General features: G+C 37.0%; 1 protein-coding gene across 7 annotated transcripts in view; it reads left to right on the forward strand.

The window, feature by feature from the left end:
- The first annotated feature begins 2,997 nt into the window (after positions 1-2,997).
- LOC145983893 (uncharacterized) overlaps positions 2,998-16,881 on the forward strand; it is a 159,310-nt gene continuing 145,426 nt past the window's right edge. For all 7 annotated transcript variants that reach the window (XR_014441271.1, XR_014441272.1, XM_083116992.1 and 4 more), the window contains exon 1: positions 2,998-3,195. The gene's annotated coding sequence lies outside the window, so the exon portion shown is untranslated. The remainder of the gene's footprint in view (positions 3,196-16,881) is intronic.

Below are 16,881 nucleotides of genomic sequence, written 5' to 3' on the forward strand. Positions count from 1 at the left end.
GAGATTCACAATTATTATTATCATCTAAGTCCTAAAATTCAAAGTTAACTGGTACAATTAATGTGCAACAAAGTCAAAATTGCTAATTAAAAAAAGGTCAAATTAGCTGTATCAATTGATTACACCAAAGATTTCACACTTATGGGGCAAATTACTATCGTTTTAAGATTTGTTGATGTTGAAACCGATTGTGTCGAAGAGCTTGTGGGTAGATATTTTGGGCCCCTAGACAGGATTGTGGTTTAGCGCACCCCCTCCCCCTGCTCTATCAAGCACCAACGTTTTATGTGCGTCCTTCAATATATACCACTGCGCCATCGGGGAGGCCCCCTTCTTATTTAAGAAGACTAGAGAGTTATTTTGTTAGTTATTTGATTTCCGATATGCCACTGGTGCGACGTTCATTATATTTAATTACAAAACTCGATGTGTTCGATAGCAAACTATTATTTTTTCTATGAAAGTGGAAATTTTTAATCCAAAAACATATTCTGTCATAATTCTCTTTTGTTTACTTTTCATTGAATTTTGGCGCTGTAGTGAATTTACATTTTCCATGCAAAATAATATTACTCCATGACTTAATTCTGTAATCAAACAATTATGAACTACTCTTGATTGAAATATTTGAGCACGATTTTTATTACGACTTTGTTTAGAATATGATTTCAATACATTTGAGTATTTTTAATTATGAAAAACATACAAGAAGTCAGGAAAACTCAGACTAATTAGTTGCTTGATTGGAAGCACCAGTGCCATGTAAACTCGTAATAAACCATTGTTTCTTATCTGGCGGCGCAGGCCTAGGGCGAATGCCGAGTAAGGCCGGCTCTGCTTCGGAACAACAGAAGAATTCGATTCCTTTAAACAACTTAGGATATAGAATAAATAATAATAAATCGTCTCTATTAGAGCGGGCCTGTTTCGGCCTCTAGGGTCGTTCTTCCAACATAACCTTGTCTTGGAGATTAATTATCCGATATGCCATGTGGTGGGATACGGTGTTGTGTTGATGTCTCAAAGCATGGGAAATGTGTTCGAAAGAGTAACGTCTACTGTTCAGTTTTTCGCTCCACGTCGTTTTGTGGGTCAGGACAAGTGAAAAGTTTCCACCCCATGCAATCAACAAAATGAGATTTGTAAATAAATCAGGGAAAACTGAATTGTTTGACAGAAGATTGGCATGGACTGATAACATTGAAATGCGGTAAGGAAATTTCGAAGAATGCAAGAGTCCGGTCACTTTATTTTCGAAAGATGATTATATTACCATACAAGTAAAGTTCTAAATTGTTCTTTATGAATAAAACATTTTTTTTTTCGAAAACATGTTTTTCCCAGACCTTGTCGGTGGTATTATCTATTATCACCGCTATTATGTATGAAATTTGGAACAGGTGCAAGTCAATTAAGTGCGAGGATAAAAATTGCTTGTGAATTAATTAATGTCTGTAATCATAAAGGTAACCAGAAAAAGAAAATCGACATGCTAATGTCGCTGTTTCATGTAAGTCCTTTTTCAGTGAAGATAGCCTCGATGAAATTGTGAATTTATTATTATTATTGTATTTTTAAACCAATCTGCCTCTTTGGGGGAAGAACTGCAAGTCTGCAACGGTATGTTTAAATTTTTCTCCCGCCCAAGCTTTGCAAATACAGGTGAATTGCTTTATTTTCAAATCATTTCCGAATGCCCCAGTTACAACCAGTGATGTGCCGTAGACTATAAGTTTACGTCTACATGCGTTGTCTACACGTAATATACGCGTAGATTACATTGGGTTGTAGTTTACATAGACTACGTACACAATCTAAAGTGCATTAAAATGAATTTTCAAGGGTTTCATGAGAAGAAAGTGACATTTTCAATTATAATGGTTCCTAACGAACTGAAAAGAATCCTATTTATAACAAATTTTTTTTTCGCTTCTATCATCAACTATGGAAGAAGATAAATACTATGCAAAAAACAACAACAGATGGCAGTCGTGAGGCAAGAGTGGTATTTTCCCCATAAAACACTAGAATATTTCCTATATTAGGTTTTTTCCTAGGTGAGAAATTGTTCGAATTTGGAAGAAAGAGTATGAAAAGTTCTCCTCACACATCAGCAACTGATACGCAGTATAATTTTGTTTTAATTCTACGGCGCCCTTTGATAAGTTATCACCTTTCGCCATGTTGTTTACATAGATTACGCCATCTACGTGTATAAAATTGTCTACGTGTAGAATGTAGACTATTGTTGTTTACTCGTAGACGCACATCACTGGTTACAACCTGAGATGCAGATAAATCAGCACAGCACCAATGCTTATACATTACTTCCGTCTGCGTTTTCGTGTTATTTTTTGCCTATCATTATTAAATGATTCGTTCTCAGCACAGCTTCACATTCGTTAAAGTTCCTGGAAATCGCATCGCATTCGTAATATTTAAAAATATCACAAACGTTTCTTCCATACCAGCCATGACAACACGCTGCTATTACCATTACCGCTACTACTGAACAATTTGCCTACCATTATCTTTGCCGTTGGCTGTACGTAAAACGAAGTTAGTAATGAGGTGTGTTTTATACAGCTGATATTGATACACTTGTGGTATCTTCTGCAAATATGCTGTATAAAGAAACAAACTGCCAGAGTACTAAGTGAGGTGAGTGTATGTACAAAGAGTGAAATATAAGTGTATCAATGAATACTGTATAAAACACACCGTATTACTAAATTCGTTCACCCTGTACAATCAACATTATTTATAGGACAACGTAATTTATACATCGTATCGTTACATTCCTTCACTTTTTTCATGTTTCATGCATTTCATTGTTGTTTTTACTTAAACAATAGTTCCATGACATTATGAAGTTATTTACGTAGTGTAAATCGATACATTTAAATATTCTAACACTATGTTAATTCGATCTCTGCAGCCAAGTTTTACTCCATGTCTAGTTGTATCCGTCTGATTTCGTGTTATTCTGTGGCGGCAATATGGCTGTTCACTGGTTCATAGGATAGTGAGCCTCGTTAATGCTGTAATAAATATTGTAAAGTTGTTCCCATGAGTGTTAGTGACAGTGTTTTTTTATTTATGATGTAGTTTTCAAGTGGGGAAGCTGGCAAGAGTTTTAATTCTGTGCGGAAGACAAACGAGATGTAGACGAATTGGAACTTTTTTTTACTACTTGTAAGTATGTGATTTTTAGGATTTACATCATTGCAAAATAACATCATTACAGGATGTTGTTTGGTATATTAGTACGAAAGAAATACGTTAAAGACGTGAGAATTTTTAATTCAGATGGAACAAATAATGCAAAGTTGCAAGTAGATTATCCCTATTTATAAATGTAACATTAATTTGTGTACAAAATATATTCGCAAAAGTACAAATTTGTGTAGCTGTCTTTTCTTAGATCTCAATACTGTTATATTTTTGGTTAACTGTATTTAATAAATGGTTCATGCTTTAAAAAGACAAGTAATATGCGTTTTCACCAATATCGATGAAATATCCAAGTGACAAGTATTTCGTCCCAATAATAGTGAGGGACAGTTTTTGAAACTTAAAAAAGTCATAGAAACATTTGTGACCAAATTGCTGGACAAAACTGGGTAAAACTTCGATAGCGTCCCAACACCTCTCACTCGTTTATTTCGTCATTTTTAACATTCCTACCTACCTATTCTGCATTGCGAAAAATTCTTGAAGGTGCTATTTTGCTTTTTTCACGAAAAAGAAGTTCAATTTTTGACATAAAGAGTAATTATTAAACCATTGACGTTAGCCCCAAAAATTCATGAACCATCAGGGGTACGAGGTTAGGTTCCATTAGCACTCCTTTCGTTCTATTTAGCATATACGGACAACATCGGTTTTTCTCGATGAAAGAAAATACCAACAAGAACTTCTAAATGCTACAGAAACTCATTTCGGTAAGTAGTTTCTTGTGTAAAAATGAAGAAATCCGTTGGGATGCTATCGAAGTTTTACCCAAAACTGTATATAGGGCCATCCAATACCAGCCCTTTTTACCCATTTTTTTTCGTGCGGATTAGAAGTTGTTAGTTCAAAGATTTAACAAGTGAGTGACAGTCTGAGATGAAATGAAAGCGAGTTTTGTTGATATGGTACATCTACACAATTTCAAATTTAGCCTAAAAGTTAATAAACTGCATTAGTGGGTGACTGGGAGAATTTCCTATTTGTGTACTCCTTAACCATGACTATAGTTATCACCTTCTTCTGGCCCAGGGCAATGTTAGAGCAATATATACATGAAATATAAATGTGGAATCAAAATAAGTGCAGTTGAAACTTCAACTGGCCCAGGTTCCAATTGTGTATTTCCAATATATTTATTTACACATATTTGATGCATGATTCATTTATTCATGTCTATAAGCACATACTGAAATCATTTTATGCATTACTTATTGCATCTTTCATGAAGAATTATTTTTTCTATCCCACAATCATGTTTCCTATCAGTCAGCTGTTTGTTTTCTATTGTCATGCATTCGGACTGCTGGTACAATCTATGAGGTATTTTCCTTCATTACAAGTACATTATCCTGCTTCTGAATTGTTTCATAAGTGGGTTAGGTTGGCCAGCTGTGAAGCTGTTACCATTACCATCACACCCCAGAATGGCTATGTTACACTAAACATTGTAATCATAATCGGCACTTCGGTATTCTTGTTTAGGATAGGTGTGTTTGGTTTAGGGCTCTTGCCATTACAGTCTATATTTTTGTTATTTAGTTTAGTATTGCTTTTCCTGCCACTTTTGGCTAATTATGAGGATAAGTGATGATATGATGAAATTGATGAAGGGACATTCACAAGTAACGGTTATGCCCAAGTTGGGTTTGGAACCCAGAAGATTACAATTATGCAAGTAAACACACAACATTATTCAAAGTAAATTTGCATTTGCTAGTAATTTATACTTTTTGAGTAGTTAGGCTTGATAGCATTGGTATTACCACATTTTCCATGCAAAAATAGCATTTCAGAAGGCCACACTTCATGAGCATATTCACTTGCACAACACACTTTTCATGACATAATTTCACACAAAAAGATACTTTCTGTGACATTAATATGCAGTAATTACTTTCTCCAAACTTGAAATGTACATTCATACTAATTTCTAATATTCTAAATGGATTCCTAATTGTTCTAAAAAAGAACTTGTGTAAATCATTACAGTATCAGAACTCAGACTCATTAATATAACATTGCTTTTTAATTAGGTACAACTGCCTTTTGAGAAGAAAATGCAAGTTTTTCTTTCATGGATGTTTGTAATGGAAAGAAATTACAATAGCAATTGTCATTGGAGGATAATTTTTAATTGTGAAAAAAAAAATTCTGTCAATTTTAAAATTTTGTGGTAATTAGAAAGCTACACAACAAAGGAAAGTGTAGTTTCCTAAATTATATTTTGTTATTTAGTGGTATAGTTGGTAGGGCATCTGACTGCCATGCAGGAGACCCTGGCTGGTTGATCTAAAGTTGGAATTTTTCCAGCCTTGTCCCTACATAAAGTGGATCTGGGACTCGCCCAGCCTCAAATGAATGGGTTCCTGGGGCAACCTTAGGGGGTAAAAGTGGCCAGAGAGTGGTGCTGATCACATCACCTCCAAAATGGCTGAGATTGAGAATGTGTGGCCCTACCTCTACATCCCCTAAATGTGTCTTTATGGCATGGTTCTATGTGCACGTGGAACTTTACTTATTTAATTTAAATAAGTGTACAATGTACTATTGAGCCCGTGTGGTAGGAATTTTTGCAAAGCTGCCTCCCCGATGGTGTAGTGGTAACATTACTGCCTTATAATCAAGAGGTTCTGTATTTGATACCTGGTGGAGGTATGTAGTGGTTTGGATCCCACTTTAAACTGTAGGTCCAGTCCCGATTTGCCTCTGTGCATAAAATGGACTTGAAAACTTGAACTCAAAACACACAAGCTCGGGAGTTTTGTAATAAAGGGGGGTGTATATTACTTCTATTTTTATTAGTCAGCAATAGTGAAATGCAATACCTTGCAATCTTATAATAATATCAGTCTATTGATATTTATAAAAAAATATATAGGCTATATAATAAAAAGATATATTCAAAAATAATATTGAATTTTTAAAATCTCAAAAAAATCAATGTATATCCCCAACCATTAAGTTCTGCTGATCAGAAAGAGGGAAAGAGCACGGACTGGTGTGATTATCGTGGTGGCTGATCTATTTATGGATTTTTTTCTGGATTTGTTCCTGCATGAAAGGGACGTGAGGTTTACACAGCATGTATTTGGAGGGGACCCAGAGGGAGGGAGGGGCTGAAGTGTGGTGCTGATTGCATTACCTTCACAAATGGCAGAGATCGTGAGTGTGTGGCACCTCTATATTCCCCTATATTCCTTCATGGCATGGTACAGTGTTCACAGTGAACTTCACCTACATTACTCTAAGAAATAAATTTTAGAATTTAGAAATTCTTCATTCATGGGCAAAGTTAAAGTGCACTTTGTCTGTGAAATGGCATTTGGCAAATGTATAGGTTTTGCCCAACTTAAATCGTCATTTGCATTAACATCTGGATGGAACTATTTGCATTTTGAAGTAGCCCCATCATTCTTCTACAGGAAAGTAATGGTTTAAAGGTTCAAGTAGGAATTTCAATTTTTGTCTTCATTTTCTGAATTTTGGTCCACTGTGGATTGTGGCGATTCTGACTGAAATCCCAAACCATGGCAGCCTGCCATCATTTCTGTGCATTTAGTATCTTTGTTTTGTGCTCCTCTCTGGTTTGCATGCCTAATAGACCAGGGAACCTGTTTTGAATTTATGGCAAAATCGAGCTTCAAAGTTTAAACATTTGGAACTGCTACTTGAGATCAACTGCTATATCATTTCTCAACCTATGAGGGTGCGACCCAGTGCTGGGTCCCTAGGGCAGTGGCGTGCCCCTAGAGGGGATTGGTGGGGTTTATAACCCCCCCCCTTTGACCCAGTATTTCTAAAAAAAGAATGTCAAAGGTAGAAAAGATGGCAAAATGAGAGCTGACTACCAGAAAAGGTGTACGTAACCCCTCCCTTTCAAAAATCCTGGGCACGCCACTGCCCAGGGGTGCATTTGGTGGGTCATGAAGTCAGGCTCAATTTTTTTTTTACTCTGTCTTAAAAACCTACAGAGCATTCCATGACATTCGCTACGAGACTCGGCGGCAAGTGGCCCAGCATCAGCGATTGTCTTTCCCGGTGAAGAGGGTCTGCAACAGTCTCACGCTACAGTCTGTTTTTTTTATCTCCCTACCTTTGGTCTCTTTCTGTTCTGTTGACATTGCAGACTGACGCCAGTATAATCCTCCCTCGGAAGTTGTGTTGTGTCGTGTCCGTGTGTTGAAGATTGTGGCTTAATATGGCACCACAAAAGTTTACATTACAACAAAGCATTTATCTTGTCAAGTGTTACTTCGGAAAGAGGAATTGTGGAGAAGTGCGACGACGTTTTGCAACGAAATTTCCTGGTGTTCCCATTCCACATAGGACCACTATATTAAACCTCGTAAAAAGGTTTAGAGTAACAGGGTCAGTTCTGAATAAAAGTGGAAAGAACAACCTACGTGTACTTGCTGAGGAAAAACTCTATGAGATAGGACTAAGGTTAGAACAGTCTCCTCGGAAATCTATCCGCCACTTCTCACAAGAAACAGGGGTTTCAAAACCACAGCATTTAGAGCTGCTAAAATTCTTAAATTTAAGCCCTAAAAAATAAAGTATACAAAGACAATCCGCACACCATCAGTGAGTTAAAAGACAGTATTGTATGAGAAATCGGGAGAATTACAGTAGACGAACTTGCACGTGTAAATGCCAATTTCTTTCGGAGATGCCAGAAATGTGTTGCAGCAGAGGGACATCATTTTCAACACCTTCTGTAGTCAAGGTTAGAACACAATATGAAAACTGTAATTTTAATAGCCAACTCTAGCGACTGTCGTGGACCCCGTTCACTGGGAAAGACAAGCACCACTGTCGGGCCACTTGCCGCTGAGTCTCGTAGCGAATGTCACGGAATGCTCTCTATAATATAATTAAATTACTAAGACATATTGTTTTAACAATTTAAAATTCAACCTGTGTTGTACATTGTCTATAATCTACATTTCTGTTATTTGGACTCAACCATAGCTTAAATTACATATTTACTTTTATAGAATGAAGTATGTGTGATTTGCTAATACCAATGTTAACTGCAATTACCCTGACTTGTCACACGACAATATTCCATTATGAAGGACCTAATTTTCTCAACATTTTCTGTATTCTGGCTTGTTGATAGCGTCCCAGAATGCTGAACACTCTACACCGATGTGTGGCCATTTTTGTAGCCGTTGTACCAGTCCTTTATTTTGGTAACTCCCATGGCATCATCGCCAAACACCCGCTGAAACTTGCGAATTGTTTCCGATTTCATCTCCCCAAGCTTCTGGCAAAACTTAATGCAGTATCTCTGCTCCATGCGTCCCATCATCCTAGCAAACAATTAAATGCGACATTACACAGAAACACTACCTCACTAGCCAGCTGCCTCTCATCGACGTAGGGGTCCAACATGACCAGCAACATGTGTGCATGTGCATGAAGGATCCCTTCACCTCTGTGCAGAGTGGAGCCAACCTACCATAGCTATTTTCCGCTGGAGAAGAAAAGTTCGGATGTTTCTTAGACAGGCGACATATGTTATGATGTGACTTTTGATTTTATCAGTGATGTTCATAATCCCTCCTCCCTGTTCCCAGCAATGATACTCAAGGAACCACCACCCCCTCCTTTCTAATTTTGAGCAACTTTGTGAGAAAACCTGACATTTTTCAAAGTATACTGTGATAAAATGAAATACCATGCATTCGTTTTGACTCCTGGTCGCAATATCATGTGACTGCAGAATGGCGAGGCACTGCTCGAATTCCAGCATTTTTGACCCGTGACGTCTCACTTATTTCTATGCACATATCTTTAGTATGTAGAAAATTGTATTTATATTGAATATTGAGTACTAACCTGTGTTATAAAAGTTATTCAAAGTGATAGCCAACTGCATTCACACATTCCTGGCATATTTTAATGAAAAATTTTGATTGACAGCAAAAGTTCCTCTTCCGTAACTTTTGTATGTCCTGTTTTCATATTGTTTTTCGGTTCATCTATAGTGTCAGGATTGTTTCTATTGACAATATTTAGGGGTCCCTGCAAATAAAAAATTGCCTACAAACATCTCTACATGATTTGGTTATCAATTAAGTGTCATACATAAAAATTCTTTGTTTTAATACAAACTTTTCAGCTGACATTTCAGCGGTCTCACAATCTTATTAAACATTCAAACACATACTGAAATTACACAGAAAAAACTAACACTGATGTGATGTATGAGACTGGACAAACACACAGACATGCACTTAAATTAAACAGATAAATTACACCTCCACCCTAAAACGAACAGAACTGTAGTTGTACTCATAAGCGAGCAACAATTTTGCCTGAACACGAGCTTCAAACAGCCTGTGCGCCATCCCAGTGCCTAAACACTACTTTTGCCTGCCAATCTGATGGCATTTTCTTTCACAATGGATTGATTGATTGATTGATTTGGTGTACCTTATGCATAGTAATGCTAATAGGGACTGGACCTACAGTTTAAAGTGGAATCCGAACCACTATGTGCCTCCACGAGGGGTATTGAACCTAGGACCCCTTGGTTATAAGGTGGCGATGCTACCACTGCACCATCGGGGAGGCTTTTCATAGAATGGAAAAGAATAACAACACTGTAACTGCGCTGACAGTGTTTTTAATCAGTAAGGACACCTGCATGGTTAAAACTTTCTTTCTCATTTTTTCTCAACTTTATCTTTGCTTAATGAAAAAATAGTTCGAAGTTAATAAAATTAGGTTAATCATTGAAGATTTTTTTATTTACATGCTTTGAAACAATTAAAATTTGGACTTAAGAAGCAATTTTCTTTCGGTTATTTTTTTACCCAGCACCGTTTGAACAATGGCAAGAAAACAACTTGCAAACAGAACAAATATGTCACTCAAAATTTGATCAAAATATTTCGGGAGTCTGTGAATGCAGTTTTCCATCACTTTGAATTTTCACACAATTTTCTGCATGCTAAAGATATTTGCGTAAAAGTAGAGGTCAAAGATACCAGGCATCCGGGCCATGCCTTGCTGTCATGTGGTATCTTGATCAGGAGCCACTGTATAATGTTTTTCCAACCTGCATTCAACACAGTTTTAGTAAATGTTAGTGAGCTTTTCATTATGTATTTTATTTTTGAAACAAATTATTTTGTGTGAATGCATTGTTGGGCCTGTTTTGAAATGAATTCTACTACAACTCAAAATACAATCTTTGACTCATTTATTTCATTTCATTATAAGCAATCATAGGCCATTAAATAACCAAAAATACCACACAGCACAAGATAGCTGACACCTACATCTGCTTCAGTGCAGTTTGTTGACAGTTTTTCGGAGAGAAGGAACTGCTATGAAATTTTCAGGTCAAAGGATCAAATTTTATGACAGTTATGGTGGTCAAAACATGGTGACCTCCTACCTGCCCAACCCTCCTCAACCTTGCAGTATGTTTCAATTTTTTTTATTGCCAAGCTATAGCTTAAATAATGCCCTACAATTGCTAAGAGTCAGTTTTCTTAATGTTGTTTACGCTGATATTCGAATGAATATGAAAAATATGAAGTATGAAAAATGATTTTCTCTGCTTTGAGTGATTTCACTCAAATGCAAAATCAACTCATTCACCAGATGTATCTAGTTGCTACGTAAATTTCAGATTAAACCCTTTAAATTTACTTCAGTTGTTGTGGCCACAAAATTGTGATAAGCCAACTTCCATTGCAGAGTGGTTAGCACATCATGCTGGGTTCAAATCCTGGGTTGGGCCTGGGTGTTCTTTGTGAGTGTGTCGTCATCAATTCGATCATATCATCCTCATCTTTGCGATTAGCCAAAAAGTACCAGCAAAGCAAAGTAAAATAAACCAAATCAATCAATCAATAAATAAAAGTTAGTTATATCTCCACTCTTGCCAAAACATGCACTGTATTAAAACTTTTTAAAAACTTTAAAGCTCAAGTGATGCCTTGTGTTTTTTAATGTACAAAAATGTAGCCTAATCAAATATGAGCATAATTTTTAACTTGCAAGATAGATAAAATCAGTCTTTTTTTTCTGCCATCTTTAAACGTGGTATCTGGGGCCTCCCCGATGGTGCAGTGGTAGCATCGTAGCCTTGTAATCAAGGGGTTCTTGGTTCGATATTCGGTGGAGGCACATAGTGGTTTTAATCCCACTTAAAACTGTAGGCCCAGTCCTGATTAGCCTTACTGTGCATAAAGTGGACTGAAAACACCAATTCAATTAATCAATCATTAAATGTGGTGTCTGATTTTTCTCAAATCCAATGTGATACTATAGTAATCCTCCAAGGATTACAACTAAAAATTTCTACATGAAAGCTGTGACAGTTATCATAATTACATTGTGCCACCTCCCCTCTCCCCCTTCTCTTAAACTATTGAATATAATTTGAAAAGTTTTATTGCAAAATTGTAGACAAATAAATTCTGTAAAGTGACGGAGTTTAGTTTCTTCCACTCCGAAAATGTATTCTAGACAGTTTTGAAAACATTGTACAGCACAGTATGGCGCATGCGACATGGGGGGAAATAAGTTTTTCATCCACCAACTTGAAATATGTCTCCTGATTTCGTACACGTGCAGTCCATCAAGTTTTCTAGCTGAAGAAAGAATTTCATTTGAATGATTCTAAATTTAAAGGAGTTGTCATAATTATTAAATACGTGACCTGTCTCTCTTTGTCCCCATCCATGCCTATCCTAAATTTTAATAATTTTATTGTTAGATTGTAGTGCAATAATGCTGTAATGCTCCTGTAATTTTTGTGCACTAATATCAAAATTGTAGCCCACACATAATTTTGAAAATTTAAAAAATGGTCAAAATGTAAAGATATATGTATACACCATACTGGGTATTAAATAACATGCATTTCAATCTTATATATTTTGAATGTAGGTATGTTACTGTGATTACGTAATGAAATTATTTGGATTAGGTAGTCTAATTGATTCTACTTTCACAATTTCAAACTAAGTATATAGAAAAGAAATTTGGAATTTCAATAAAATCCCTAGTGAAAACAGTGTTTCAAGATAAGTAGCTATGCGAAACTGATGGAATATTTTTAATGAATTCAAATTATTTATGTGTATTAACTTTTGCAGTCTATTTTTTTCTATCACTGCATTATGGGATATCTGGCAACATATTTGTATTTATCTGGAAAACATTATGGCATGGTTTTGCTTCATGGGTGCAAAGGATTTTTTTTAACCAATCTGAAAATGCAGCAATCATAAGTACCAAAAAAGGGTTTGCATATTTGTAAACTATACATACTACAGGTCATTTGTTAAAATTGTCATGCGATCTGTGAAGCTATTAAGTAGTGTTTGACGTAAATTGGTGCAGATCCATATTTTGTTTGTTTTATTTACTTTATATTTTTTATTTGACATATTTAATCAAATGGAAACTTATTGTTCAAGTCTTTATAGGTAACCTTCCTGGTATTAGAATAATATTATCTTTCCAATCCTTAAGTGTCACATTGTGTGTATTAATGTTTAAGCCATTTGCAGCTATAAAGTGAAATATACCGAAAAATATAAAAATTAACACTATTTAAATGGTGCATATTTTTTGTCAACCAACTTGCACACTAGAAATTGTTGCCACACAAGAACCATTCAAGATAATTTGGTGTTTGTTTTTATTGATTCATCAGAATATACAGGGTGTTTCCATGACCTTGATTCAAACTGGCAGGGTGAATGGAGACTGGCCCAAGTACCAATATGAGAGAAGGAACCCCCGTCCGGAAATGCATCTTTAAAAAGTTATAAACCAAAGTAGTTGGGGCAGCCTATGTAATAAGATAACCGAAAGATTTGGCTTGTAAATTCAATATGGATGTTACTACAGTGTATCGTAGCACTGTATGACAAAAACGTTACAGTAGTTGTTCAAAATGCCGGTCCCCATCATCGCAAAAAACTCTGTCTCATCTGCTCTAACATCCCTGGAGCCATTCTGCTGACGATATCACAGGCAACAAGTATTCTTGCCAGCATGTCCTCCCCATTTTCTACTGGTGTCCCGTAGACAACACTTTTGAAATGACTCTAGTTTCCGCACTTTCCCCTCAATGGTGGATTGGAGGAGGAGATCCTGTTCCTTGGCCAACTCGTTCGCCTGATCTGTCACACTTGATTTTTTCTTTTGGGCTCATGTCAAAAGTGTTGTCTACGAGACACTGGTAGAGAGTGAGGAGAGCCTGCTGGCAAGAATCCTTGCTGCCTGTGATATTATCAGAATGGCTCCAGAGATGTTAGAGTGGATGCGACAGAGCATCTTGCGACTCTGTTGTGCCTGCATCGATGCTGCAGGGACTGCCATTTTTGGCATGGTACAGTTCCTTGGTTCCACAGTAATTCATAAAATTATGGTTTATTAAAGGTAGTCAATAAAATGTTAATCTACCATGCTCAAGGTCCCGGGTTCGATCCCCGGCCGATTCAAATCAGGGAACTTTTCTAACGTTGGAAGCGGCTCCGGCACCCACCCAGCGTCGAATGACATGGGTACCTGAGGGAAACCCTTGGCGGTAAAGGAGGTCAGGGGCATGATGCTGATCACATCAACCCCACTCATAACCGGATCAAGAAAGTGTGGGGCGTTACACCCACACCCCCTATACGCCTTCATGGCGTTGTGCTAAGCACAGGGGAGGTGCTAAGCACAGGGGAGCACTTTACCTTTTTTTTTACCTTTATCATGAAGATTGCCAGTTTGCTTTGAAATGTATTGCTTCTATATATTTTATTTATATTTGCGGGTAATGAGTAGGAACTCCTACTTCAGGGAGTAGCCCAGCCCATGTGAGCAGCAGGTCCTCCTGGTAAGGGTTTCATCCTCAGGATTACGAGGGGGAAGGGGGGGGGAGAGCAGATTCCAGAGCTGTATTGAAGGCAGCCGCTCTAAGGGAGCTAGCTAACTCTATACAAACTCCGGTCCTCCAGACTGGGGTGTGGCATATATAATATATCCTGGCTAAAAATGCTCAACAAAGGAATGCTGAATTGATGCACTCGACAACTAAGGCGATTGATTTGGTGTTTTCAAGTCCACTTTATGCACAGTAAGGCTAATCGAGACTGGACCTACAGTTTAAAGTGGGATCCAAACCACTCGTGCCTTCACCCGGGTATCGAACCCGGGACCCCGACAACTAAGGCGATTCAAGAATAACAGAAGAGACATGATTAAAATAGGAACATCCTTGTTATGCGTATGAAAGAACTGTCAAAAAGATTTACAAATGGAGACAATTTGCAAAGAGGCCGACTGTCAGACCCAAATCTAGATGGGAAGATGATGGAATAAATTGGGAAAAGCAAACACAGTACAGAAATAAATGGAAGTCGTGTGGAGAGCATGTCGATACTCATAGAGAGTTGTTGTACCTACAAAGAAGAAGAAATATGAGGCTATAATTTAATGATGATAAATGCTCGTATTTTTTGTCAAACCGTGGCGAAATGAAAAGCCCATTTGCAATTTATGCACGAAACATGTTATGTAAGTTTTATTTTATAGAATAAATAAACTGTAAAGTAATTTATACTATAGCTGAGTTACTTTTGGACAAAGTAACTGTTACTCCGTTTCTTCTAAAGTAACTTTCCAAATACTGAATTGGAATCATAAACTGAGATATATCTTGGAAAGAAATATAATGATAATCATTTACTGTTTTTAAATTTTTTTATAGACATCTGGTATCATAGAATTTCTCTTTAATTTATCCTAATAGAGGTATCCTACAGTGGTAAGTTATCCCCGTTTTCGGAAAACGCACTATTTCGTTTATATGGCTTTTCTACCATTAGGTTAATCATGCCATTGATACATGATCGATACATGTTGGCCCAACATGAGAAATAAACGCATAGACACCATGCGTTATCCAGTGTTAGAACCCACGACTCTTGGTTTCGACTTGGATTATCGTCTGCATGCATTTTCATTCTGCAATATCAGATAATATATTTGGATATGTTATTGAGCTTAATCTATTTCTTTCTTTCTACTGCGGTTATTTTACGTCGCTCATCTACCTCTTGGGTTAATTGCGACAATGAGGAGGAAATGGATGATGAAACAAAACAATCACACATCTATGCATCATCCTGGATCCTCTGACTTCGTAGCGCATTATGCAGACCACTCTGCCGCGGAGGCCGGCAAGCTTCATCCAGTTGGTGATTGGATGTTAGGTTGTGTTTTCCACTTTTATTTGTTTCGTATACCCCTCATTCGTCCTCATCATCACGATTAACCTAAACAGATAGAAAGCAACATTAAATAACCAAACAGCACACAGAAAAAACTGTGTTCTGGGTTGAAAAGTTCAACTGATACCCGTCTGGAGTGTCATCAGTGTTTGCATTTTTATCAGAGTCCACCAATGAGGTAGAGGTCTCTATAGTAGCTGATGTGGTTTCCCAACTGTAGCAAATTGAATGCGGAGTCGTGCTTAACTATTAGTGTAGAAAGAATCTCCCATTTGCTGCGAAGGAACCACGTGATCTGCTTCCACAGTGCAGGTTGGATGTTACCTTTCTCATGGGAGGACACTTGCTGCCAGCAGAAATAAGTTAAGTACGATTTGCCTTCAGTTTGCCTCAACCAAAGACTATCGATATCGGCCTTTCCGCCGCTCTATCCCTATTGCATTTCGTATCACGACATGTCATCCCAAAGTTTTAGAGAGTGGAGAATAAAAATCTGCCGACTTGTTACTATTTTCAAACAAAATATTATGGTTAACTACTGATTAATTATTTACTGATTATTAGGGGGCGGGTTTTTGCATATTTGCATGTTTTTTCCCTTAAGGAAAATTCGTATGCTCTTAACGGATTTATCAATTTCACTTGATGTGGATTACTCTGTCAAAGTTTTATAATGCATATTTGGGACGTTAGTGCATATTTTAGCTTAATGTGCATATAATTTGCATATATTTGGAGTAATTTTCATTTAATTATTCGTTTCGTGTTTGTCTGTTTCATTTTCCCCGTCAGCATTTAAAAACAGCCTACTTCGTCTGGTCATGGGCACTAATTGGGTCAAGAACATTCCAAAACTCATACCATTGCAGGTGGTCTGGTTGCGAAGATAGGGAACCAACAACCTTTCAGAGATGTGAGTCACATTTCCAAATTCCAGCGACAACACTGGGGTCGCATTATTTGAGGATTATGTGTTAATGTGACATTTTGATAAATCTGTGAGTGTGTCGGTGTGCACTGCAGAAGTGACAATAAATGCCGAACGAGAGAAGTAACAGCTCTAAACATGTAATACATTTCAGCTATTTAGAGTAGTTTTTGGCAGCTTAAATGGAAAATTGCCGAAATGCAAATTTACCGTGCTCAAACAGAGCTATCATTTATGGCAACAGAAAACATTTGTTGCCTGCGTAGGCCTGAACACTGATGTTTATAAAGTTATGTTAATATTTTCGGACAATGCTGCTGTACAACCTAGTGTAGGATCATTCTGTTATTTAGTACAAAATAAGAAGATGGTAGAAAGTAAGGGAATGATGGTCAGATGAAGATATGCACTATGAGCGCATTTTATTCTTAAATTAGACATAATAAAAATACAATAACTTTTTGT

Source organism: Lepisma saccharinum, chromosome 2 (assembly GCF_977018435.1).
Source record: "Lepisma saccharinum chromosome 2, izLepSacc3.1, whole genome shotgun sequence".
NCBI lineage: Eukaryota > Metazoa > Arthropoda > Insecta > Zygentoma > Lepismatidae > Lepisma > Lepisma saccharinum.